At 43.8% G+C, this 15,386-nt stretch overlaps 1 pseudogene; it reads right to left on the bottom strand.

Moving 5' to 3' along the window:
• Window positions 1-9,552: 9,552 nt before the first annotated feature.
• LOC102514508 lies at window positions 9,553-15,056 on the bottom strand (annotated as a pseudogene).
• Between the last annotated feature and the right edge of the window lie 330 nt (window positions 15,057-15,386).

The raw sequence follows: 15,386 nt of genomic DNA, 5'->3' as shown, positions 1-15,386 counted from the left end.
CCTCATCTTGTTTAAGTTACTACTTGTATTTTTAAGTATGTGGTAGGTTAGTTATGTTTCTCAAACTGAGAAGTGGCTTTCTGTAGGAGACATCCTATGTGTCCAAGCAGTGCACTGCCCTCTTGTCACCCAAGCTGTATGCTCTAGGGGTTCCCCCTAGGAGAGCTGCTTGGGTCCTTCTGTTGTGGTGGGCTGACTGTGTGGGTGGGCTGGGGGGGCTTGGCTGGCCCCTAGCCCAGGTGGTTGCCAGGCCCTGCCTTGTGCAGATGCTGCTGGCTGTTGTTTAGTGGGGCCTAGTCATGAGGGACCCGGTTGCAGAATCCTAGGGGGCCCCCAGGGCTAGTGCTGGCTCACTTTTGGATGGAGTTAGGGTCCTGAAGACACTGTGGCTGTTACCTACCCACTGGCAGGTGAAGCCAGGTCCTGAGGCTAGTGACAGACCCCTGGTAAACACAGATGTTTCCTGGAGTCTGGCTGCAGGGTCTTGGGATCTCAGCACCTTCTTTCAGATCATTGGTGGGATGGGGCCAGTTCCTGACACAGTTGGGTATGGGGTCTGGGGTGTCCTGAAGCTTGCATCAGAGTGCTAGTGGGCAGAGCAAGGGCCCAGGTGGTCCTAGGGTAGAGTATGGCCCGCTGAGGGTAGGCTGGATCTGCAGGCCGTGGGATCATAGTTGCCTTGCCTCTAGTGTTTGCGCCCTGGTCTGGAGGTCAGTGCAGCTTCCTGGAGGGATGGGCTGGTGCCTGCCCACTGCTGGGTGCGGCTGGGTCTTGGCCCTCTGGTGGGCACAGCCATGTCTAGGGGCATGTCTAGAGGTGACTATGGGCTCAGGAAGTCTTTAGGCAGCTTGTCTGTTTATGGGTGGGGCTGCACCCCTGCCCAGTTAGCTGTTTGGCCTGAGGCATCCCAGCACTGTTGCCTGCAGGCTGTTGTTGGGGTAATGAGCTAAGATGGCAGCCACCAGCAGCAGTGTTCAAGTGACTGAATGTTCCCAAACGTGTCTGCCACCAGTGTCTATGTCCCCAGGGTGAAGTGCAGCCACCCCCACCCCCTAGCCTCTCCAGGATACTCTCCAAGGCCAGCAGATAGGTCTGACCCAGGCGTTTCTCAAATTACTGCTTTTGTCTTTGGTCCCAGGGCACAGGAGATTTTGTATGCACCATTTAAGAGTGAAGTCTCTATTTCCCCCAGTCCTGTGGCACTCCTGAAATTAAGCTCCACTGGCCTTAAGCCAAGTGCTCTGGGGGCTCGTCTTCCCAGTTTCAGACCCCAGGGTGGGGAGCATGACGTGGGGCTCAGAACTCTCACTCCTGTGGGAGAAACTCCGCAATGTAATTTTTCTCCAGTGTGTGGGCCACCCACCTGGGGGGTGTGGGATCTGATTATGTCTTGAGTGTGCTCCCTCCTACCTGTCTCATGGTGGTTCCTTCTTTATGTCTTTAATTGTAGCTGGTCTTTTCTGGTAAATTCGTCTTTTCCACGGATGATTGTTGTATAGATAGTTGTGATTTTGTTGTGCTCATGAGAGGAGTTGAGCTCAAGGTTGTTTACTCCACCATCTTGGTCCGAGACCCCAGATTGGGAATTTTGAAGAGAAGTTGGAGGAAGTGGACAGAATAGGGAAGGAGGACATGGAAGCACGATGACTGGGACTCAAAGGTGGCAACAGGTGTGGGGCATTAGAGGCATTGAAGATGTTAAGAGTGACAAGGGACAGGACCCAGGACACACCAAGCAGGTGGGTCTAAGAACAAAGGCAGTGTCCCACGGAGAGGCTGCAGGAAAACTGTTTTCAGGGAACACTGGGAGATGAGAGGGACTTTGGTGAGGATGGGGTCTGGGGGATTCGCTGCTAACTGTCTAGGCTGCATATGACAGTGCTCAGAGGAGAGAAAGACATGACTGGCTCATGGGCAGATGCCTTCCACGCCTCCCACATGTCATCTTCCCAACTATGAGCATTCCCAGTTTGCAGGTGTGGAAACTGAATCCGAAGATAAGCAATCCTTATGCAGGGAATGCAGGGCCAGGACTCAAGCCCAGGTCTGTTGGCAGCTTGCCCCTCTGTGTCCTGCTCCTGGCCAATCAGAGCCCTAACCGTTACCCTGCCTGCCCCAACCCCAAGCTGTTTCCAAGGAAGTGCGGAAGATAGTTTGTGCTCAGCCTGTGTGTGAAACAGGGCTGTTGCCATCATTGGCTGGTTGGGTCTGGAGAGGAGGAGGGGGCTGTGAGCAGTGGCAGGGTGCGGGGCAGGCTGCAGGCACCTGGAAAGGAGCAAGCGCTCTGAGGTTTCACCGCCACCTGGGAGGATAGACTGTCCTGATCACCACCTCCCAGATGAGGAGCCAGCATCACCAAAAGACAACATGACTTGCAGGCAGGGTCAGTGCCAGGACTGGGCCCAGCAAGCAGGCTCCAGAATCCATGATGATGACCACTGTCCCACGTAGCCTCTCTCTACAGCCTCCGCTGGGGTGGCCGCCTGCAAAGGGCTGGGATAGGACCGCCCCAGTTTAAGAAACTGAAGTGTCGTTGATTTACAATGTTATGTTAGTTTCCGGTGTGCAACAGAGTGATTTGATATTTTACTGGTTACATTTCATTTACAGTTATTATAAAATATTGGTTTTATTTCCCGTGTTCTACAATACAGCATTGCATCTTATTTATTTTATACCTAGTAGTTTGTACGTCTTAACTCCCTTCCCCTATTTTGCCCCTCCCATCCCTCTTCCCACTGATAACCACTAGTTTGTTCTCTGATCTGTGATTCTTGTTTTTGTTTTATTATATGCATTGATTTGTTTTAATTTTTAGATTCCATGTACAACTGAAAACACATGGTATTTGTCTGATTTGCTTCAAAAGCATAATAACTTCCAGGCTCCATCACATTGTTTTTTAATGGCTAAGTGGTATTCCATTGTGTGTATATATGTATGTGTGTGTGTGTGTGTGTGTGTTATACTTTTTATCCATTCATCTGTAGATGTACACTTAGGCTATTTCCATATTTTGGCTAGTGTAAGTAACACTGCTAAGAACATTGGGGGTACACTGTTGGGTATATACTCAGGAGTGAAACTGTTGGATCATGTGGTAGTTCTATTTTTAATTTTTTGTGCTTTTTGCTTGGAGCATTAATTCATTGGCATTTAAAGTGACTGTTGATAGGTATGTGCCTCATGCCGTTTTGTTATGTGTTTCCAGGTGCTTTTTGTAGTTCTCCTCTGCTCTTTTCTTCTCCTTTTAGTCTCTTCCCTTGTGGTCTGATGATTTTCTTTAGTGTTATGTTTGTGTTCCTTTCTCTCCAGTTTCTGTGTATCTATGGAAGGGTTTTGATTTGTGGTGACCATGCAGCTCGTATATGTCAACCTGTAACTACTTCTGCTTGTTTTAAACTGACAGTCAAATTCAAACACATTCTAAAAGCTCTACCTTTTTTATTGTCTCCCCCCCAAATTTTGTGTGTTTGATGTCGTATTTTACATTGCCATTCTAGCCCTTAAATGTTGATTGTAGCTAGAGTTGATTTTTTTTTTTTTTTTACAATTTTTGTCTTTTAACTTCAGTACTAGCTTATTTTAAAGGATGACCCATAGTGTTCACTATATATATTTGTTTTTTCTAGTGGGGTTTTTCCCTTCCTATAATTTCTTATTTCTTGTGGTAGCCTTTTTTTTTTCACTTAAAAATACCTTTTAATACTTCTTATAGAGTCAGCTTAATATTGATGAGCTCTTTCAGATTTTGCTTGTCTGAGAAGCTCTTTATTGCTCCTTCAAATCTGACTGATAACTTTGCTGGGTAGAAGTACACTAGGTTGTAGATTTTTCCCTTTCAGCCCTTCAGCCATGTCATGCCACTCCCTCGTGGCCTGCAAAATTTCTGCAGAAAAGTCTGCTGGTAGCCTTATGGGGGTTCCCTTTTATGTGACTCTGTTTTTCTCTTGGTGCCTTTAGAATTCTCTCTTTATTTTTAACTTTTGCTTTTTATGATACATATTCATGTGGGTCTCTTTGGGTTCATCTTATCTGGGGCTCTCTGTGCTTCCTGTACCTGGATATCTGTTTCCTTGTTCAGGTTCAGTAAGTTTTCAGCCATAATTTCATCAAATACATTTTCTGCCCCTTTCTCTCTCTCTTTTCCTTCTGGGACCCCCATAATGCAAATGTTAGTATGTTTGATGCTGTTCCAGAGGTCCCTTAAACTATCCTCAATTTTTCAAATGTTATTCTTTTTGCTGTTCTGAATGGGTGATTTCCACTATTCTGTCTTCCAGATTGCTTCTGCATTCCTCTGTGTCACCTAGTCTGCTGCTAATTCCTTCTAGTGTATTTTTCATTTTACCTATTGTATTCTTCAGCTCTGACACTTTTAAAAAAAATATATTCTCTAGTGCTATATTAAAATTCTCACTGTGTTCATCTAACCTTTCCCCAGCTCAGTTAGCATGTCTGTTATTAATTGCTTTGAATTCTCTAACAGGTTAATTTTTCATCTGTTTCATTAGGATTTTTTTTTTCAGGATTTTTTTCTTGTTCTTTTGTTTGAAACATATTCCCCTGTCTTCTTATTTTGTTTAACTTTCTGTGTCTCTATGAAATTAGGTGAAGCAGTTACCTTCCTGGTTTTGATGGCATGTCCCTGCACGTGCCCTGTGGCTTTGGTGGGGGAGCTGGATCTGAAGTGAGCTTCGGCTGCCTCTTCCCCTGGGCTGGGCTTGGCTGGCAGCTGCCACCTTGGAGGGAGGTAGCACTGGAGTTGCAGGGGCTAGAGCCAGGCCAGGGGGGAGCCAGGGCATCTCCCGTGCTCAGTGGCTGTCGCTGCCCTCTCAGGGGTGGGGTCAGCGGTTGAGAAGCTGGTGTAGGAGCCCTGAGGAAGCTGAGCTTCCCCTGATGGCAGTTTCCACCTTGGTTTGTGATGTGGCTGGGGCCTGAGGGCTTGGGCCTGCACTTCTTTGTTGGTTTCGTACCTCTGCCCTGGTCAGAGGCAGCAGCAGGGTCAGAGCCAGATATGATCCCTCCAAACGTGCACAGTCTTGTTGGCAATAGCAGCCTCTGCCCTAGTTGGGGGGCAATGCTGGAACAAGAGGGGCTGGAGCAGTACCCCAGAGCCAGCTAGAGGCTGCCCTAGGGTGGGCAGAGCCCCAGGCAATTTTCAATCTGCTGCTTTTGCACTGTGACTGGGAGTAAGCAAGTCTGTGTGTGCTCTCTTGAAAAGCAGAGTCTTGTCTTCTTACAGCCTCCGGTGCGCCCCACGGGCTCTCAAGCCAGCTAACACCTTCCAGGTGTTGCAGCCCACGCTGAGGTGCCTAATGTGGGCTCAAGCTTCTCACTCCTCAGGTAGGGTCCCTGAGCCTGTGACATCCCCTTCCTGGTCTGTGCTGTGTCCACCACCAGGGGAGCAGGTCCTGACCAGATCACATCTTCCTTCCTACCAGACTCCACGCGGCTCTTCGTTTACAGCCTTGGTTGGAGAAGAGCTGTCCCATTATCCCCAGTTCCTTTTCAGTTAGGGTGGTTCTGTAGGTAGTTGCCATTCTGATGTGTTTTTGAGGGGAGGTGAGCCCAGTGTCCTTTCACTCTGCCATCTTGATGGCCTCTCTCCTCCCTTTTTGCATTTTTGTGCCAGGTTGGGTTTTTCTTTTTTCTTTCTTCCAGGAATGTGTTACTCTCAGCCTTGCCATGAGGTGGCAGCATTAAACTGTTTGACATTGCCTTAACCAGCTTGTGTGCCCAGACCTAGGACCTAAAATCGTGGTGTTCATACTCTTGGGTACCTGGTACCTACTCTTTCCACCATAGCTAGCCATGGCCCCCCAGCTCCCTTCCATCTGCCCTATGCCAGACCTCCTAATGCCCCCTCCTTTATCTTCCCTTATCAAGTGGAAGCCTGCTTTCACATCTTTTCCCTTTGTCTAAATCCACTGGCCTTAAGGACAAGCCATTTTAACCCTCAGTCTGCGCTTATGTGACCTCTCTGCACGACAGGCGCTGCAGGTGCATCAGCGAGCAGGACTCAACTCTTGCCTCCGTGGAGCTGCTTCTGATAGCGCAGTTAGATCTGAATCACGCAAGGAAACACTAAGGCAGTTGTGGTAAATCGTACAAAAGAAATAAGGAACAACACACGAGTATAAAGCCTGAGAGCTGTGTTCCATTCTAGGCTTCAGGAGATGTATGTCAGGGGACCTCTTCCAACTTGGATACATTTTATATCTTTTTCCTGTCTGATTGCTGCGGCTAGGGCTTTGAATATATCATACATGGATGTTGAATTTTGTCAAATGCTTTTTCTGCACCTATTGAGATGATCATACAGTTTTTGTCTTTCCTTTTGTTACTGTGGTACATCACGCTGATCGATCTTCGAATGCTGAACTATCCTTGTGACCCTGGAAGGGATCCGACTTGATCATGATATATGGGCCTTTTTAGGTGTCGCTGGAGTCATTGCTAATATTTTGTTGAGGAGTTTTGGATCCATATTTATCAAAGACAGTCACGTGTAATTTTCCTTTTTTGTAGTGTCCTTGACTGGTTTTGGTACCAGGGTAATGGTGGCCCTTGTAGAATGAATTTGGGAGTGTTCCCACCTCTTCAACTTTTGGAGGACAATTTGCGAAGAATAGGTATGAGCTCTTCTTTATATGTTTGGTAGAATTCCTCTGTGAAGTGTCCTGGTCCTGGACTCTCGTTTGCTGGAAGTAGATTTTAGTGTCTTTTTAAAATTGAAGTATAGTTGATTTACAATGCTGTATCAGTTTCTGGTGCACAGCAAAGTGTTCTGGTATATAGACATATGTATTTATGTATTCATGTTCTTTTCCATTATAGTTTATTACAAGATACTGAATATAGTTTCCTATGCTATACAGTAGGACTTTGTTGTTTATCTATTTTATATATAGTGGTTTGTATCTACTAATCCCAAACTCTTAATTTAACCCTCCCCACTTCCCCCTTTGGTAACCATAAGTTTGTTTTTCTTTGTCTGTGAGTCTGTTTCTGTTTTGTAAATAAGTTGGTTTGTATCATATTTTAGATTCCATATATAAGTGATATTGTATGATATTTCTCTATCTCTGTCTTATTTCACTTAGTATGATAATCTCTAGATCCATCCATGTTGCTGCAAATGGCATTATTTCATTCTTTTTTATGGCCAAACAATATTCCATTGTATATTTACACCACATCTTCTTTATCCAGTCATCTGTCGATGGACATTAATGGTGCTCCCGTGTCTTGACTACTGTAAATAGTGCTGCTACGAACATTGGGATGCATGTACTTTTGAATTAGAGTTCCCTGCAGATATATGCCCAGGAATGGGATTACTGGATCATATAGTAATTCTATTTTTAGTTTTTTAAGGAGCCTTCATATTGTTTTCTATAGTGGCTGCACCAAATTACATTCCCACCAACAGTGTAGGAGGGTTCCCTTTTCTCTACATCCTCTACTTGCAGGCAGTATTTTTAATTACAGATTCAATTTCATTCTAGTGATCAGTCTGTTCAAATTGTCTGTTTCTTTTGAACTCCGCCTTGGCAAGGCTGTATGTTTCTAGAAATTTGTGCATTTTCCCTAGGTTATCAAACTTGTTGCCACGTAACTGTTCACAGTATTCTCTTATGAGTTTTTGTATCTCTGTAGTATCAGTGTTATTATTTCCCCTCTTTCATTTCTCATTTTATTTGGGTCCTCTCTCTTTTCTTTTTGGTGAGCCTCAATAAAGGTTTATCAATTTTGTTTATCTTTTCAAAAAACCAGCTCTTGGCTTCATCAATCTTTTCTGTTGTTTTATAAATCTCTAAATTCTTTACTTCCTCTCTGATCTTTATTATTTCCTTCCTTCTGCTGACTTTGGGCTTTGTTTGTTCTTCTCTTTCTAATTCTTCTAAGTGGTAGGTTTGGTTGTTTATTTGAGACTTTTCTTGGATTGTGAGGAAGTCCTGTGTCACTAAGAACTTCCTCTGCTTTTACTGCATCCCATAAATTTTGGAAAGTTTTGTTCTCAGTTTTATTTGTCTTCAAGATTTTCTGAATTCCACTTTGATTTCATCACTGACCCACTGGTTTTTTCAGTAGTATGCTATTTAGTCTTCACCTATTTTGTTCTTGTCCTGGTTTTCTTTCCATGGTTGATTTCTAGTTTTATATCATTGTGGAACAAATGCTTGATATAATTTCTATTATCTTAAACTTGTTGAGATTTATTTTTTGACCTGTTGTGTGATCTATCCTGATGCACATTCTAAGTGCACTTAAAAAGAATGTATATTCTACTTTTTTGGGGTATAATGTTCTGTAGATATCAATTAGGTCCAAGTTTTCTGTTGCATCATTTAAGACCTCTGTTGCCTTATTGATTTTCTGTCTGGATGATCTGTCCATTGATGTCACTGGGGTGTTAAGGTCTCCTACTATTATTGTATTACTGTCAGTTCCTCCCTTTATGTCTGTTAGTACTGCTTTATATTATCTAGGTGATCCTGTATTGGGTGTATATGTTGCTAACAAGTGTCATATACTCTTCTTTTATTTTTACAAATTTTACTTTATCATTTTACAATGTCCTTCTTTGTCTTTCATTTCAGCCTTTGTTTTAAAGTCTGTCTTGTCTGATACAAGTATTGCTACTCCAGCTTTCTTGTTTCCTTCTTGCATGAAATATTTTCCTCCATCTCCTCACTTTCAGTCTGTGTGTGTCTTTTTTCCTTAAGTTAGTCTCTTCTAGGCAGCATGTTGAAGGACCTTGTTTTTTTTTTTTATCCAATCAACCAAATTATATCTTTTGATTGAAATACTTACTTCATTGACATTTAAAGTAATTATTGATAGGTATGTACTTATTGCCATTTTGTTAATTGTTTTCTGGTTATTTTTGTAGTTCTTCTCTGTTCATTTCTTATTCTTTTTGTTTTTCCCATTGTGGCTTGATGATTTTCTTTTGTGGTATGCTTGTGTTTTTTCTTTTTGTTTTTACTGTATCTGTTGTATGTTTTTGACTTTTTGTTACCATGGGGTTCACATATATTGACCCAGAATTATATCTACTTCTTTAAACTGGCAATCATTGAAGTCCAAACACATTATAAAAAGTTTGCATTTTTTAAAAGGTTTGCATTTTTAATCACCTCCCCTACATTTTGTGTTTTTGCTGTTATATTTTACATCCTTATGCTTATTCTTTTACTGTTTATTGTAGTTACAGTTGTTTTATAAATTTTTTTCAGCAGGTAAAACAATTTTGATTCACAGTTGCCTTTAAAACCACAAAGACCCTATGTTCTCCATATAAAAACATTGGTACAGATAGCTATACTTTCTAGAAAATGATTATATAGACCCTCTTAAAGACAAATGCACCCCATGGTATGGTTTCAGTAAAGTTGCTTGGAAAAAACTCACTTCTGGACTGATTCCTAAAACATACCTTTCCACCATTCTGCATCTTTTGGTTCAAAGCATAGATTATTGTCCTCTGTATGTATTCCTGCATTCTTACATGTTTGATAATCCACATATGGACTGGTCTGTCATTTAATGTTCCATTGGTTTGTCAGCCTTTTCTGCAGGTTCATCAGCAGGTTGAGCAGGACTGTGCCCTTCTCTGTGGTCTTTCTTCAAGACCTTCCAGGAATGGAGACACATCATCATCATCATAAATCGTAAACTCTAAGTCTTTACCAACAATTCCAATGGAAGCATTCTTTGTAGTTAGGTCCTGTTCTGCAGGAAGTGTCTCCCGTAAGGCACGCAGACCATGCTTAACCAGTTCATTCAAATTGCACTCCATAAACTCCAACACATGTCTCTCCAAGTAAGTACAAGCTGATTGAGAACTGGGCTCCAATAGACATAGCTCTGCAGTCAAAATACTTAGCAGACGGACAGGTGTGGAAAGTGTGAGGGCCCATAGCATCATAACCAGCAACAAGCCGCCCAACACCATATGGTCTCTGGCCACATCATTGCATTGGCATCTGGGTTTTGCTTCCAATTAGAGATACAAGATTAGACACAGGAAGAGGTCTGTTAAATATAAATCTGGAATCCAAACACTCCTGGCGCATAAAATTACATAACACTCTAGAATCAGCAGTAAGTCCTGCAATTCAGACACCAATATGGTTATCAACATGGAGAATTTTTTTCTGATGAGCTGCAAGTTCTGACTGTGCTCTCTTCAATGCAACCAACATTGCATGGGTTTTTGATTTCAGACCAACTGTGCTTGAACCTTGTTTGACATCTTCTATTGCATATTCAATTTGATGAATCCTGCCCTGAGGGCTCCAAACAGTAACATTATTGTCATACTGGTTGTGAAACTTGGTTCCAGCACGAGCCTGGCTGCAGCCTCCTGTGAACCTGCTGATCAAGGAGCGCTGTCCTTATAAATTTTAAAAAAATCTATGTACTGGCTTATTTAAGTGACTTTCGATCCTTACTACATATTTGCTTTTCTTATTGGGATTTCTATTTCCTATAGAATCTTACCTTTCTATTCCATTTATAGAAGACCCTTCAACATTTCTTTTAGGATATATTTAGTATTGCTAAATTTTTTAGTTTTTGCTTGTCTGAGAAGTTCTCTATCTCCAATTCTGAGTGATAAGCATGCTGGGTAGAGTACCCTAGGTTGTAGGTTTTTCCCTTTCAGCATTTTAACTACATCGTGCTGCTCATTCTGCCCTCCAAGTTTCTGCAGAAAAATTAGCTGATAGCCTTATGGGGGTTCCCTTGCATATGGCTCTTTGTTTTTCTCTTGATTCCTTTAGAATTCTTTCTTTATTTTTAACTTTTGCCATTTTCTTTATGATATGTCTTGGTATGGGTCTGTTGGGTTCATTTTGTTTGGTACTTTCTGTGCTTCCTGTACCTTGATATCTGTTCCTTTGTTCAGCTTTGCTAAATTTTCGATCATATGTTCATCAAATATGTTTTTCACCTCCTTCTCTCTCTCTTCTCCTTCTGGGACCCCTATAATGCTAATGTTAGCATGCTCGAGGTTATCCCAGAGGTCCCTTAAACTGATCTCATTGTTATAAATTTGTTTTCCTTTTGCTATTCTGAATGAGAAATGTCTATTATTCTATCCAGATCACTTACACATTCTTCTGTATCACCTAGTCTGCTGTTAATTCCATCTAGTGTGTTTTTCATTTCAGTTATTGTATTCTTCAACTCTGACTGATTTTTAAAATATATTCCTAGTTCCTTGGTTAAATTCTTATTGTGTTCATGTATTCTTTCCCCCTGTTCAGTTAGCATCCTTATTACTAATGCTTTAAACTCTTTACCTGGTAAATTATTTATCTCTGTTCATTAGGGTTTTTTTTTTTTTTCAGTTCTTCTCTTCTTTCATTTGAAACAAATTACTATGTATTCTCATTTTGCTTAACTTTCTCTGTCTCTGTGAAATTAGGTTAAACAGGCACCTATCTCCGTCTTAGTCATGTCCTTATGTGGGAGCATCACTATGCAGTCTGCATGTGCCCAGTGGCTTTGGTGGGAGAGCTGGATCCGAAGTGAACATGAGCTGTGTCTCCCCCCGGGTGTGCTGGCAGTTACCACCATGGTGGGAGGTGGGGCTGGACATGGAGGGTCTACAGCCACAATCAGGTGTGAACTGGGATATTCCTTATGCTTGTGACCATCACCGTCCTGTGGGAGTGGGGACATATCCCAAGGTGCTGGAGCAGAAGCCCTGATGGTTGGTCCACTCTGGTTCCATTTCCTCTAAATGTGCACTCCCTGCCCTCCCAGCAATGGCAACTTTGCCGCAGTGGAGAGCAGCACCAGAGCCAGAGAGCCTAGGGTCAGCACTGGTGTGGGCCAGGCACATGCTGAGACAGACCTGGCACACCCATCAGAGCTCCAGACACTTTCCAATCTGCTACCTATGTGTATGCCAGCAATGGTCACTGTCACCCCTTTTAGATGCAGTGCCCGGTCCGAGCCGGATCCATCCTTCCCAAGTGTACACTCTCCTTGGCAATGACAGTTTTTGCCATGGCTGGGAGCTGCACCAGAGCTACAGGGGCTAGGGCAAGTTCTTGGTGTGGGCTGGGGCAAGTCCTGGGAGGGGGGCAGTGGGATCAGAGCCCAGGTTGTTTCAATCTGCTTTCTACACCTGTCCCCAGAGGAAGCAAGTGTGTGCTCGCTCTTCAGAGTGGAGTCTAGGTGTTCTACAGCCCTCCTGTAAGCCCTACTGGTTTTCAAACCTGCCGAGGGGACTCATCTTCTTGGTATTGGACCCCAGGGCTGGGGTACCCAAAATGAGGTTTGAACCCCTCACTCGCCAGGGAGGATCTCCAAGCCTGTGATATCCCCTCCTCTTCTGTGTCCCCTCCCAGGGCACAGGTCCCAACCTGATCACTTCTTCTCCCTTCAAACCCAATTCTGTGTGCATCTTTCTTTGCAGGCTTGGTTCTAGAGGAGCCTTTCTGCCAATCTCCAGGTTGTTTGCAGAGAGCGTTACTCCACACTTAGATGTATTTTTGATGTGTTCATGGTGGGGAGGTTAGCTCAGTGTCTTCCTACTCTGCCATCTAGATCTCCTTTCTCACTAATCCTTTCTTATTAATTGCTTTCTGATTGTTTTGTATTTTTATTATTTCTTTCCTTCTGTTTCTAACTATATTTGTAAGTTGGTCATTTTCCCTGGTGGTACGCTATTTCTGCTTTCTTCATCTTTTGTGAATCTACTCTAGGTTTTTGCTTACTGTGAGGCTTACATAAGACATATCATAGTTAAAATAGTCCATTTTAAGCTGATAGTAACTTAATTTTGATCACCTATAAAAGCTTCACCTTTTTACTCCTCTTTTTATGTTTTTGATGTCATTATTTACTTCTTTTTATATTGAGTTCTAAATATCCAAATGTTTGACCTCATGGAGAAAAACACTGAGGAGGAACTGAATGCAGCTGCTGAAGATGTAGTTGTGTTCACTAAAAAATCTCCTGGCTCAAGACATGGAAGCAACCTAAATGTCCACCGATAGATGACTGGAAAAGAATTTGTGGTATATTTATACTCAGCCATTAAAAAGAGTAAAATAATGTCATTTGCAGCAACATAGAGATCATCATTCTAAGTGAAGTAAGCCAGAAAGAGAGAAAAATACAATGTGATATCACTCATATGTGGATCTAAAAAAAAAAAAAAAGAATAAAAGAAGGCACTAGTGAACTCATCTAGAGAACAGAAATAGACTCATAGACATAGTAAACAATCTTACAGTTACTGGAGGAAGAGGGTAGGATGGGATAAATTTGGGAGTTTGAGATTTGCAAATGTTAGCCGTTATATATAAAAATAGATAAAAACCGAATTTCTTTTGCATAGGACAGGGAACATATTCAATATCTTCTAATAACCTTTAATGAAAATGAATATATGTATGTATATGCATGACTGGGACATTGTGTTGTATACCAGAAATTGACACATTGTAATGGACTGTACTTCAATAATAATTTTAACCCCCCCCTGGGTCCAATGAGTTATATGCCAGAAGGTGACATTTTAGGAGAGGCTACACTGTACACCCCCAGTTGAAGCACCAGGTTGCATCCTGTCTCAGTGTGCCTTTGCTCATGCCATCTGCCTGCCTACAGTACCCAACTTTGTATGGTGCTCTAACCCTGGGCTCCCCAGATCTTCCTAAAACTCCTCCAGGAAATTCCCTGACCCCTGCAGTCAACCCCCAACGGTGCCCACAAGAATGATTTTTTACTCTGCCTCTTGGTGGTTAAGTTTGTCTTCAAAACTAGACAGCTCTTTGGAAGGCGCCATGCATCCTGAGACTGGGAGCAACTTCAGTGCAGTGATCACACTGGACTTTCTCTACAGCCCAGGGCTCAGTTCTGAGTGTGCCCACTCCAGGAACATGGCTGGGAGTCTGCAGGGAACAAAGTCCAGAAGCCACACGGATGGCAAGACCCCAACCTGGTAAGCAGGAGACCAACGTCATGGTAGACAGGAAGCCTGGCTACAGCAAGCAACCCCTAAGGTAGAACAACCTGCACAAGCCACCACCTGCTGACTCTCAGCACAGGACAAGACTCCCATCCATGGTTAGCAGAGGCCCAAGACTGTTTCCCTGGAAAATGTCCTCAGGGGTCACCAGAGATGGGAGAAAGAATGCTTTCCTGGGCTTGCTCCAGGGGCTGCGTCCTCAAAGAGCTCCTTGCTCGTCCCTGACAGCCAGTCCAGGACTGCCCCTATTACCAGAGCCCTGTGGGGCAGCAGATGGATGTAACCTGATCAAACAAAGATGGAGTGATCAGAGGGCCTCTGGGATTGTCCCAGAGTTTCCAAAGTTGAATGGGGTCAGAAGAAAAATTTAGTTGCTCTTACAGAGTCTATTGACCAGAGTTAAATAAATGGGCTATTTTTACTTTCAAGCCAGCATTGAGACTGAGAACAACAGAGTATTGACCTGAGGTGTCTTAAAATAGTCTGTGTCCTCCCACTTCTGGTGTCTCACATCCATCCTTAGAACATTAGAGCTGGTAGGGCGGTCAACCCTACATTGCAGAGATTGGAACGGGAGCCTAGAGACAGGTTGGTTTTGTGCAGAGCCAAGGCTCACTGTGCCTGAGACCCTGGTTGCCCACCCAACACACCCTCCTTACCTCCAGTTAGGGGCAGAAGGGATGAGGAACTCTGCCACTGCCCACTCTTCTGGGTGGGAGGGGGTTCATCCACTCGGGGAAAGTCACATAAGGACTCAGCAGGTGATGCCAGGTGGGGACCACAGGGAAAGCCCCAATCTCTTAGCCTCTGGGGTCTTGGTCCATTTTCCTAACTCCACAAGCAGCAGGATGCAGCCTATGTGTTGTCCATTTCTTCAGGAGATCCAGCTTATATGGGGAACACAGAGGTGGGGAAGGATGGAAAGTTCTCCAAGGGGAAAAAAGAGACACACTCAATAAAAATAGTAGATTTAACATTCACGTTTACTTCTGCCCTCTTCAAGGCCTCACAAAAATGCAGTAGTGGACTCAATAAAGGTATGAACTCACCTGGACATAGAGAATGAGTGGGGACAACACAGACTAGAGATGTCAAGGATATGCTGGAAGATGGGAAGAAAGGCAGATGGGGAGAGAGAGGTGTAGGAGCTAACGCAGAAGGGCTGAACAGCCAGGTCCAAGCCTGCCTGAGAACAGAAGGCAGTGGGAGAATGTCAGGGAAGACTCCAGACCTGCCCACCAGCGGGAGGGGAGAGGCCTGAGCTGCAGTGAGACCCCAGTGAGACCCCAGACTTGACCCCTCCCCTGCGAGGCTCTGGACCCCAGGGCCGTAGGCTCAGCTGAGAGCCGGGGTGAGACCCCAGGGTGAACAAAGAGGGCTGATCAGA

This window comes from Camelus ferus, chromosome 5 (assembly GCF_009834535.1).
Source record: "Camelus ferus isolate YT-003-E chromosome 5, BCGSAC_Cfer_1.0, whole genome shotgun sequence".
Classification (NCBI taxonomy): Eukaryota; Metazoa; Chordata; class Mammalia; order Artiodactyla; family Camelidae; genus Camelus; species Camelus ferus.
Note: the sequence above shows the minus strand (reverse complement) of the source record. Positions and strands in the feature narration are given on the sequence as shown.